This window comes from Octopus sinensis, linkage group LG20, assembly GCF_006345805.1.
Source record: "Octopus sinensis linkage group LG20, ASM634580v1, whole genome shotgun sequence".
In the NCBI taxonomy this organism is placed as follows: Eukaryota; Metazoa; Mollusca; class Cephalopoda; order Octopoda; family Octopodidae; genus Octopus; species Octopus sinensis.
The window spans coordinates 31667382-31679244 of NC_043016.1; the positions used below are offsets into that span (position 1 = coordinate 31667382).

General features: G+C 34.0%; 2 protein-coding genes across 3 annotated transcripts in view; one reads left to right on the plus strand and one right to left on the minus strand.

Moving 5' to 3' along the window:
• Positions 1 to 11863, plus strand: part of LOC115222620 (glutaredoxin domain-containing cysteine-rich protein CG31559-like) — a 119572-nt gene that overhangs the window by 28706 nt on the left and 79003 nt on the right. The gene's annotated exons all lie outside the window — the stretch shown is intronic.
• LOC115222445 (membrane-associated progesterone receptor component 2-like) overlaps positions 2626 to 11863 on the minus strand; it is a 35192-nt gene continuing 25954 nt past the window's right edge. Inside the window, exon 4 of the mRNA XM_029792636.2 lies at positions 2626 to 3278. The gene's annotated coding sequence lies outside the window, so the exon portion shown is untranslated. The remainder of the gene's footprint in view (positions 3279 to 11863) is intronic.

Genomic DNA, 11863 nt, shown 5'->3' on the forward strand with positions numbered 1-11863 from the left:
AACACAATGCAAATATTTTTGAGTGTGATGACCCAATTACACACACTAATGTTTTTATGACTGTCCCCTCTTTCATTTCAGCCATTGTTAATCCCTTCTCTCTTCCTCTATTCTTTCTATTCCTTCCCTTCTTTTCCCATTGGTCCTTCTTTTCTAATTCATTTCTCTTCTCCTTTCCTCTTTATCTCTCTACCATTTACCTTATACTTAATGCCTCTCTTCATTCCCTCCCACTTTCCTGTATCACTCTTTCAGTGTTCAGCTTGGTTATAACTAGAACAAAATGACTCTGCTAAGAGTAGCATTAATTCTCTAGGTCAGGGGTTCTCAAGCATTTTTTAATCTATGGACCCCTTTCATTACTATTTTATTCTGGTGGACCCCATAGCCATACAATGTTTAAAAACTAGTTTTACACAAACTTCTTTCAAAATTCCTATTTTGTTTTTCACACATTAACTTGCATAGGTTAAACTTTGTAAAACGCTAGAGAAAGAAACCCAGCTGTTTCTTGCAATACATAGCATTAAATACATCTAATGCAGAGGTTCTCGGCCATTTTTTTTATCTATGGATCCCTTTGATTAGTATCTTATTCTGGTGGATCCTCATAGCCATTCATCATCATCATCATCGTTTAACGTCCGCTTTCCATGCTAGCATGGGTTGGACGGTTCAACTGGGGTCTGGGAAGCCAGAAGGCTGCACCAGGCCAGTCAGATCTGGCAGTGTTTCTACAGCTGGATGCCCTTCCTAACGCCAACCACTCCATGAGTGTAGTGGGTGCTTTTTATGTGCCACCGACACAGGTGCCAGACAAGGCTGGCGAACGGCCATGCTCGGATGATGTTTTTTATGTGCCACATCAATGTTTAAAAACTAGTTTTATAGAAACTTCTTTCAAAATTCCTTTTTTTGTTTTTCACACATTAACTTGTGTAGGTTGAACTTTGTAAAATATTAAAGAAAGAAACCCAGCTGTTTCTTGTAATACATACCAATACATACACATAAAGCAACATTTTTCAGGGGCCCTTAAAATATTATTGTGATCTCCAGTTTGACTATTTTGTTGTTTGGACCCCACAAAATCTTATATGGACCCTGGTTGAGAACCCCTGCTCTAGGTCATTCAATTTTCCTCAACCAATCGATAGGCTAATTGGGTAAACCAATCCATAACAACCTATAATGACTACTGGAAACTGCTGTAAGTCAAATTTATTACAATAAAGAAATATGTGATGACCATTAGTTATGTCTTGTCTTATAAGTGCAGGAGTGGCTGTGTGGTAAGAAGCTTGCTTTCTAACCTTATGGTTCTGGGCCTGGTCCCACTGCATAGCACCTTGGCTAAGTGTCTTCTACTATAGCCTTGGCCTGACCAAAGCCTTGCGAGTGGATTTGGTAGATGGAAACTGAAAGAAGCCCATCATATGTGTATATGTTTGTGTCTGTTCCCCCACCATCACTAGACAATCGATGTTGGTGTGTTTACATCCCTGTAACTTGGTGGTTCAGCAAAATAGGGCGATAGAATAAGTACTAGGCTTACAAAGAATAAGTACTGGGGTCAATTTCTTCAACTATAGGCAGTGCTCCAGCATGGCTGCAGTCAAATGACTGAAACAAATAAAAGAATGTGTGTGTGTGTGTGTATGTGTGTAATATTTTGGACAAATGAGTATATATCAGCTAGTGTGCTGATGTGTTGGGTAAAGCACCGGCACAGTTTGGGCTACAGACTGCAAATTTGATGCAACACAATATGATGTACAGCACCCCACCCATAAGAGACAGTCACAGGACGGGTCAAAACGATCGTTGTACAAAATAGAGTTAAACCAATTCCATCTTCTGTTTACTTAATTGATTACACACACACATGTATGTGTGTAGCTGTGTGAGTGTATGTGTCTTTGTTTCTCTCTACCACTGCTTGATAAGTGGTGTTGGAGTGTTTACATCCCCATTACTTTATCTAGCAGCACCTCACCATTGACTTAGCTTTGATAAGTTTGAAAGCTGAATAAAAGGAGAGAAGTTATAACTAGATGAAATCTCCAGACAGTTTAAATGCACAAGCCTCCAATATTCAAGTAGCTAAAAAATATTAGACGAAGGGCACCTGAGAGTCATGACCTGGATGTGGCATGGCTCCCTTAGAGTGTGAGAAGCTAAGGGCTGAAACACTTGCCTGAGTGTATGTGTGTGGGGGGGGAGATCTTCTCTGAAGACCTTCAACTGTTCAGCTCTCTTGAGAGTTTATTACCTCTATGTTGGACTAAGTTAAGGGTTGATGTCTGTTATAAAAAAAAAGAACACAAAGCAAATAAATCATTATGGTTTAGAATTTCTTCTCCTCCTGTACTTAAGCAAAATGTCCTGTATTCCAAATGCCCATAACCTTCCCAGAAGTAGTGGACAGAGAAGATAGATGGATGGAGGCTAACATGATAGAATGATCCACCAATGGATCAGATCTTATAAGTTACCTGAAATACTCAAAGTGATGAAATAATAATAAAAAAAAAAACATTCAATATTTTTATTTATTTATTTTCAAAAGGTTTTAAATTCCAAAAACAAAATATAAAAAGTTTACTAACTAAACAGTATCAAGAATTTAAAATAAAAGGAGTGTTCTGTGTATGTTGTAAGCAGGTTAAAGATATCTAAAGTATTTAATTAAATTACCTTTTTGTTTATAAAACAAAAAGTAATTTAAATCATTTTCATTTTTAACTGCTTATCAAAATACGATATGTGAATTATGTAAAAAAAAATTAAACATCTATGTACATAATATTAGTTATTTACATACACCAAAGTAAATGTTAGTTATTTATATACCACAACTCATAAATGTAGGTGTTTGTGTATAATATTTTCATATTTTAGTTAACCTTTTTCTCAGAAAAAGAAAGAAGAAAAGTAAAAAATATTTTTTGGCTGTTTGGGACATACTATGAATGTTTCAACTTGAATAGTATCATAAAGGTGCATTTTTGTTAGCACTACAATGGTGCTTTTCACCAAGATATTCATGGACAACATATAAAAGAAATATCTTTAACCAGATTTTAAATTAGTATTCAATAACATATAAACAGTTTTTAAGAAATGAAATAACTTAATAATTATTTACAAAAAAAAAAGAATAAATAGAGAAAGAAAAAATGTAATCCAACATATTTTCCTAAATATTAGCTCTGTATTTTCCATAATTTAATTATATAAAAAGAAGACATTCTCTAGTTTTCTCTTTTTCCATTCATCTGAAAGTGAAACAAAAAAATAACTTACCATAGAATCTGATATGTATTGATCTCTTTACAAAGAAAATAAAAAAAGGAAAATGCCAAAATATTCAAATTAAATATTTAATTAGGCTGTTAAAAAAAAACTTTCTTAAGCAAAACAAAATGCAAAGGTATTTATTATTTTTTTAAAATCCTTTTACATTTTTATTTATTAAAAAATTTTTTTCTTAATGAATGCATGATAAATCTACTCAACATTTCTATTTTATAGTTCATCAAATAATTGATTCTTTCTGGCAAATAATCCACCATTGCATTCATTTGGATTATCTTTTAACTCCACGTCTTTGATCCAATTAGAAGCCCCAGTCTTAATGTTACATTGATAATAACATCATTCCTTGATTATTACTACCTGAGACAAAAATTCCCATTAGCAATACTTAAAATTTAAAAACAACTATCCAGTGAGCCCTAAAGGGAGTTTTCTTCCCTATTAATTACATGGACAGTTGCAGCCGACCAAACTGTTTCAGTTTAAATTTTTACATGTGAGAAACTAATACACCATATGTGTATTTTCAGAATGCTCTCCTGGAAGATTTTCTCCCTAGTGCAGCAGATGAATTCATAGGACAGGGATATCTCAATATTAAAATATGATAAAACATGATTCATCAACACTATTAGGTATCATAGCCTTTAAATAGCTGACACAATTTTTTTTAATGCAGTTTACATTGTTTTTCTCATTACAGCAGTTGGTTGAGCCAGAAGCTGAGTTATTATATCTAGCTGTAAAATTTTAGTCATACATTCATTTCCATTCTAATTAATTTAACTTGTTCCAAGCAGCTGCTAATTTATGGTAATCATTTGTTCAAATATTGGCTCAAGGCCAGCAATTTCAGGAGAGGGGTTAAGTCGATTACATTGACCCTAGTGATCAACTGATATTTATTTTATTGACCCCCTCCCCCAACAAAAGGATGATAGGTAAAGTTGGCCTTGGCAGAATTTGAACTCAAAATGTAAAGATGGATGAAATGCCACTAAGCATTTTGCCTGGTGAGCTAACAATTCTGCCAGCTTGCCACGTTAAATTTGTTTGGATATATTAATTCTTATCACAACACTTTCAACTCTTACAACCCCTTCCTTGAACTGTTAAAGTTCATAAGCCCTCTTTCATTATACTCTGTATCCCAGTTTGGCTTCAAGTGGGTGGATAGTTTTGAGGCTGGTAAGATTGGTACAGCTCTTCTGAACATAACCGGTTTGTCTATATGTAAAAAATCTTTGTTAATTAATCAAACAGGCTTGGGTAGATATACTTGCCAATATAATCTAACAGATGGAATCATGTCTACATTTGTCTCTGAGCAAATTTTTCCCAAGACATATAAATTAACTAACAGATTAATTCTTAATTTCTCAAAATGACCTCCCTGCCCCATTTTTTTTTTGTTTGGTTTTTAGACTTTATAGCATTATTATCAGGTTTTTATAGTCTTTTTCTAAAAGGGAAATTTTGGTTATGAATAATTTTTCACATACAGCATTCAGTACATCACACTTTGGAACATGGGCTTATTATTAAATACTTCACAGGATATTTTAAAAAGCCAGGCTTAGGAAGAGCCCTGAGAACAGACAATATCCCATATAATGTTTATAAGCAGCTTTCTGGGCCCCACACAAACCGTTTATGATGGTGATATTGGCAGAAAAAAAAAAGGTTTGGCTACTCTATGATGCAGATTGGGTGGTGTATATCCACTGACAGAAGAGAATTTAGTACTCTTAACAAAGTTTCAACTGATCTCTCTGCTGAATATTGATGGTAAGGTCTTTGCTGGCATAACAGCACAACAAGTCATGAAATCAAAACAGCTATACTATAATTTCTGTACAGAAATTGATTTTCCAGGAATGCATGGTTTCAAGGTAGTGAAATCTGGGATAAGATTCCATGTGCCAAGAAGGATAGACAGGATTTTGTGATTGTCTGATTAGAGTTAGCAAATGCCTTATGGTTCCATATCACAGGTTCTTGTGGGAGAACTTCTGGAATACCATAAATATGCAGGAACTGATGATGGTAATACTATAACAATTTTTTAAAGAGTTGTTCTGCTACAAACTTTAGAATAAAACGGCAAAGATAGAAACTAAAATAGCCATATCACCATCCTAGCACAGAATAATAAAGTCATGAGCAATATCTTATCATGGCTGGATAAATTAGTTGATTGAACTGGAATGAATTTCAAGACCAAGAATTCAAGACATGTAGTAAAACTACAAAGAGAAAAACGTCAACAACAGATACAAGACAGTTGGGGAGCTCATGCAGTACCTACCAAAAAGGATATGAGTAAAATTATATACAAGTCTGCACACTGGGAGTCACATTTGCTTCAACTTCAATCATGCAACAGCACAAGTGTGGAAAAGTATGCAGAATTATATTGCTGTAAGACTCAGAAGTTTGAATGAAATGTTCAGACCCATAAAAATAAAAAAAACTACACATGGTGAAAATGGAGGGTAGAAGAAGAAACTGAAGAAGTTATATGATTATTACAATACCAGGACATTGTTGGAGAAGTACAATCAACAACGAAAGGGTTAGGCCATGGACCTTTTATACCTTCATTGTCAATGGCAAAGAAGTAGAAAAAAAGGAGGCAATTCAAGAAGGAATAAAGGAAAAAAAGACAAATAGATGATATATACAATTAGTGCAGAGCCACAAATAAATCAACATCTTAGTTGTGAAAGTAAAGTAATTGAAAGAAAAGTGTCCTGCAGTGAACAAGCTCACATAAGTTTCTTGATTCAGGCTATTTTATGATATGTTACAAGGTTAGTCAACTGTGTTTGTAACAAGAGGAAAACAAGACATAGTCTCTTTAGCTGCCACATAAGTCTACAAAAACTGTATTTATGGTAATGTAATAGAGTTATGACTATCATCAGTGCTGCAGCAGAAAGGAAGCTCGCTGATATTAAACAATGGCTTGTTACTTTTAATCAGAAAAACAAGACTAGTTCAGATCCATAATCAGGGTACTGTATACTAAAACACAAACAAACCTCAAAACAGATCGATACCAGATGGAGTAAGAAAAAGCAAGTGGTGACTGATTTAGGAAGGACACACTTCCAGCTGTAGCTACATGCTGAAGGCTCAATCTGGTGTTGTGGAACCTGGATAAGAATGTCATCAAGATTGTGGAGCTCACCATTAGCTGATTGATAGTCAAACAATAGAATGACTTACAAATGAAAATTACAAAGCACTCATTGATGAGAGTGTAGAATATGGAGTAAAGTGTTAATAGTAGAAGTTGGATGTCAAGGTTACATCAAAAGTAGATTATTAGCTCCACTGATGAGGCTGAGATTTGTAACAAAGAGGAAAAGACAACTCATCATAAAGAAAGTCATACATTTTGGGATTCAGCCTAAGTTAAATAACACCTGCAAAGGAAGAATTAAAAAAAAAGAAAACACCCCTCAGATTGATTATTTTTCATATGAATCCAGTTTACAGATGAAGCATGATCTTTTCCATGATAAAGGCAGTGAAACCATATGATCATCACAACCACTAGTTATAATGAAATGCAAAGACCTGACTGCAACACTTAAAAGTACATTTAAACTTCACATGAATTTTTTGGAAGCTTTCAACAGACTGCCCATAATTTGAAGAATTAACTGATTATTAAATACTTCACAAGATATTTTAAGCTTTAGCCAACTTTCTACGTTTATGTATTTTAATCAGTATTTTAGTATAGAATTAGCAAAAAGTGATAGATAGGGCTTAGGTACCTAGTCTCTTCACTCTTCCTTTCTTGAGCCTAGGTAGTATCTATTCTTTCACTCGAGTTGAAAGAAATAGTAACCAAATCTACGAATTATGCCCTGATGTCTTAAACAAAAAGAAAGAATTCATCAAATAATAATAATAATAATAATAATAATAATTGGCTTCAAATTTTGGCACAAGGCCAGCAAATTTGAGGTGGGGTTAAGTCAATTACATTGATGCCAGTATGCAACTGGTACTTACTTTATCAATCCCAAAAGGATGAATGGCAAAGTCAACCTTGGCGGAATTTGATCTCAGAATGCAGCAACAGGCAAAATACCGCTAAGCATTTCATCCAGTGTGCTAATGATTCTGCCAGCTTGCTTTATTATTACCTCTGCTTTCGCTAAGGCAGAGGTATTGTATTCAGTTGTGTTTGTTTGTGTCTGTGGACAAGATATCTGGATGGAGTGGAATGAAACTTTCAGGGATGTTTGGCCTCATGACTTGCATGAACTGATTAGATTTGGGGATCGATCTGGTACCGGATAAAAATTCTGGATTATTTGTTATATTTATTTTACTATACATGAAGTATTATGATCTTATGTTGACTTTCAAGTCTTTCTCTGATTATCTCCCTTGAAAACACACTCATGGTTTCCATGTAAGTTATGGCAGCGTTACTGTTTCCAAAGTCTTATTTTCGTTTCTCTATTATCAATTTTACTAGTGTCTCTATTTTAGAAACTGATTGATAAAGAAATCAAACAACATAAACAAATGGCAGCAAAACCTTTCAGAAATTAAATAACACTAACATATTCAGTAACAATAATAATTTAATTTATCCTTGACAATTTTTAGTTTTACCAATTTTGAATATATCGCTCCTGTTTATAACTTCTTACCTACTTGACAATTGCATTTCTAGCTCTGCCTTGAAGGAAGCTTTACTTCTTGGACTCACGTTTTTGTGCACAATGATGTTGCTAAACCTCTGTTAACAGCACCGTATGCAGGTCCTTTCCATTTTCTTTCATGTATGGATAAATTTTTCACTATAGACCTTAATGGTCATAAAGATATTATATTAGTGGATAGACTAGAAAAGGCCTTCATAGAGAAAACTGTCCCTGTTCCCACTGCAGACAACACACATACAGCATTACAAGCTCAACCCACACACCCACCTCCACATTCCATGTCTACCATTGGGATCAATCAGGTACCAGACAAGGATTTTGGATTATTTTTCCAGTTTATTTTACTTAATTTTTGAAAGCGTTTGGGTTCATTTTTAGTATTCTCATTTGTGAGAGCAGTCGAGTTTATTTCAGATATTCTCATTTTAAAATTTATCTCTGGCTAATTGTTGGTGTTGCCTTGGCGGAAGTTTGTGCTCACTGAGTGATCTTATTATTATTATTATTATTATTATTAAAATACTACTAAAGCAACAAATTAACAAGAGTCATTAGCACATTGAATGAAATACCTTGTGGGACTTGTTCCAACTCTCTGTGCTCTGAGTTCAAATCTTATTCTGGTCAACTTTGCCTTTTATCCTTCTGGGGTCAATAAAGTACAGATCCAGGGGATGTATTGACAGAACTTTCAGAGGGTGATTCAAGATGACCTTGCAATAGCTGTTACAGTTCTTTATGTTACGATAGTAAAAGCTATGAGGACATTGCTACCATGTTGTATCACTCTGAGTCTTTGGCCTTTCCCTTGGACAAATATTGGTGGCATGGAGATGGAAGACTTGCAGACACAAGCGACTGCCTGCCTTCTTAAAAAAAGTGATCTTATCAGAACTTGTATATGCATCTGTTGATGCAAGGCCAACAGTGACCAATAGAGACCCTAAATGCCCCTAAAAATGTTGAGACTGTCACTAGTGGAATGTTTTGTATCATACATCTGCTTGATCAGACTAGGTACTGAGCTAAACAACAATTTTTCATTGTTCAAAATAATATTGAATAGCAGATTTAATACTGTATCTAACCTTACTAACATATTATAGGATAGGCAGTAGACTAAAATGACATTAGAAAAAAAAAATTATTAAGCTAATGCTGTAATCTCTAGCTTGTTAATAAGCTTATAATTATATAAATTAAAAACAATTTTTAACTCTGTACAATATTTTGTAGAGTAGCATCTACAGATTTTTCATTCAAAAGTACTTGAATTAGATATGAGGGGCAAAAAAACAAAAAAAAAAAGTTCAACTCTGTTGAATGAAAGAAAATGCAGGATGTAATGAGATGAGAGTAACAACTTTAAGCTGATAGCTTTACTGTGTCTGCCATCTCACTGTCTTAATATACATGAAATATTACTATTTACAACTCTGAAAATTATTTTCACATTTCATCATAAGTTTATACGACAAATGTAGGAAATAAGATTCAATTGTATGGATCTGAAACAAAATGTATTAAGTAATATATTTCGGGTAGTTTAGTGTCTATAACATTTTAAATTTGATTAGATATTTCAAACATAGTATTAGCGGTTGGTATTGTGTGTGTGCATGTGTATTTGTGTATGCACATACATACATACATCCATTTACATACATACATACATTTGTTGATTCACCAGAAGTGATAAATTACAAAATTCAATACAAGTACTCTTTTACTTGTTTTCAGTCATTTGACTGCGGCCATGCTGGAGCACCACCTTTAGTCGAGCAACTCGACCCCGGGACTTATTCTTTTTGTAAGCCCAGTACTTATTCTATCGGTCTCTTTTTGCCAAACCGCTAAGTAACAGGGGACGTAAACACACCAGCATCGGTTGTCAAGCAATGCTAGGGGAACAAACACAGACACACAAACACACACACATACATATATATATATATATATATACGACAGGTTTCTTTCAGTTTCCGTCTACCAAATCCACTCACAAGGCATTGGTCGGCCCGGGGCTAGAGCAGAAGACACTTGCCCAAGATGCCATGCAGTGGGATTGAACCCAGAACCATGTGGTTGGTTAGTAAGCTACTTACCACACAGCCACTCCTGCGCCTATGTGGTGTGCAGAGTATTCTTCAATACATTACAACTGAAAGTTCCGATTTCCAGTACTCATTATTACTCATTTCCAATCATCAATGGTACACTGGGCGTCATTTGCCAGCCTCCCCTGGCCCCTGTGCCAGTGGCATGTAAAGAGCACCCACTACACTCACGAAGTGGTTGGTGTTAGGAAGGGCATCCGGCTGTAGAAACAATGCCAGATCAGACTGGAGCTTGGCACAGCCTCCTCGCTTCCCAGACCCTGGTCGAACCGTCCAACCCATGTTAGCATGGAAAACGTACATTAAACGATGATGATGATGATGATTAAGGCAATGCTTATATTATTCTTTCATTTAGAATGTAATGATAAGTGTTTCCTTCAAATTTTCATTTCATATTTCAAAAAAATATTCAGATATTGAATGCTCAAAAGAAAACCAGGCTCAGTTTAACAGCTGATGGTTGGAAACGAACAACCTGGAAATCAAAACCTTTCAATTATAAGGATTAAATACACACACACACACGCATACACAAAGGGAGGAAGAAACATGGAGGTATGGAGAAAATGAGTCAAAGAGAAGAGACTGAATGTGTAAATAGTTAGACACATATTAGACTGTTCTAGTCTGGTGAATTTAGAAAACATAGCATTCAATTTGAATTGTTGGTAGTTTAGTGTTTAAAAGGAAAATAACGGGTGAGAAGAGGGTGGCACGGAGATAGAAATTTGGGGAAAGAGTTATAAAACTTATTACATTTAGAAATTGGTGAGAAAATAACAGGATGTAATGACTCAATTGAAATGATAGACAGATACACACACACACAGAGGAAAGTATGATTGAGCTAAAAGGAATTTTGTGATAGTATCAGCATGACAAAACATTAGAAATGTTAAAATAACATATAAATTTGTCATCTTTTAACCAAATTCTTAGTAAAAGGTATGTTTCAAGCCCTTATAGGCAAAGTACCATCTCATGAAAATCCACTATATATAACATTGACAACTCTTATGTTATGAGTACCGACTTTTAATTATATCAGTAATGTAAATTTCAAGAACCGAATAAAGTAAGTATGGGTTAAACACAGACCATTTAGTAGGTGGAGGGGGAGGGGAATAAAACAACAGGATGTGTTAGCAGTCTGTTGTAAAATGAATAAACAAATAAATATGGAAAAAAACAAAGTCTGTATGGATACTCTAAGATTAATGATGTTTAACAGAGTAGTTGTTTCACAAACATTAGTAACAACAGTTTTTACCAAATGATGCTGGTTAGCTTCTCGAACATGAAACTATTAGTAATATTATATTTAGATTTTCTATGTCAAAACTTGCTACTTTAAACAACAGTTCAATGGAAGTAAAATTTGGCTCTGTGTCTAAAATAAAAACTGCAATATTTACTTCATAAAAATAGTTTCATACAAAAATATAAAACTTTTCAACATACTAAATCTCAAAAAGAAGGCAACTAATTAAAAAGGGAATTGGACATTTTCTTTCTTTCTTACTACCACACCTAGCTCATGCACCAAATGTTAAATTTCCAAAGGCTCTTATATATAAATAAATATATATAAGTATATATATATATATATATATATATATATATGTATAAATAAATATATATACATAAATAAATATATAAGTATATATATATATATATATAAATAAATATATATATATAAATAAATATATATAAGTATATATATATATATAT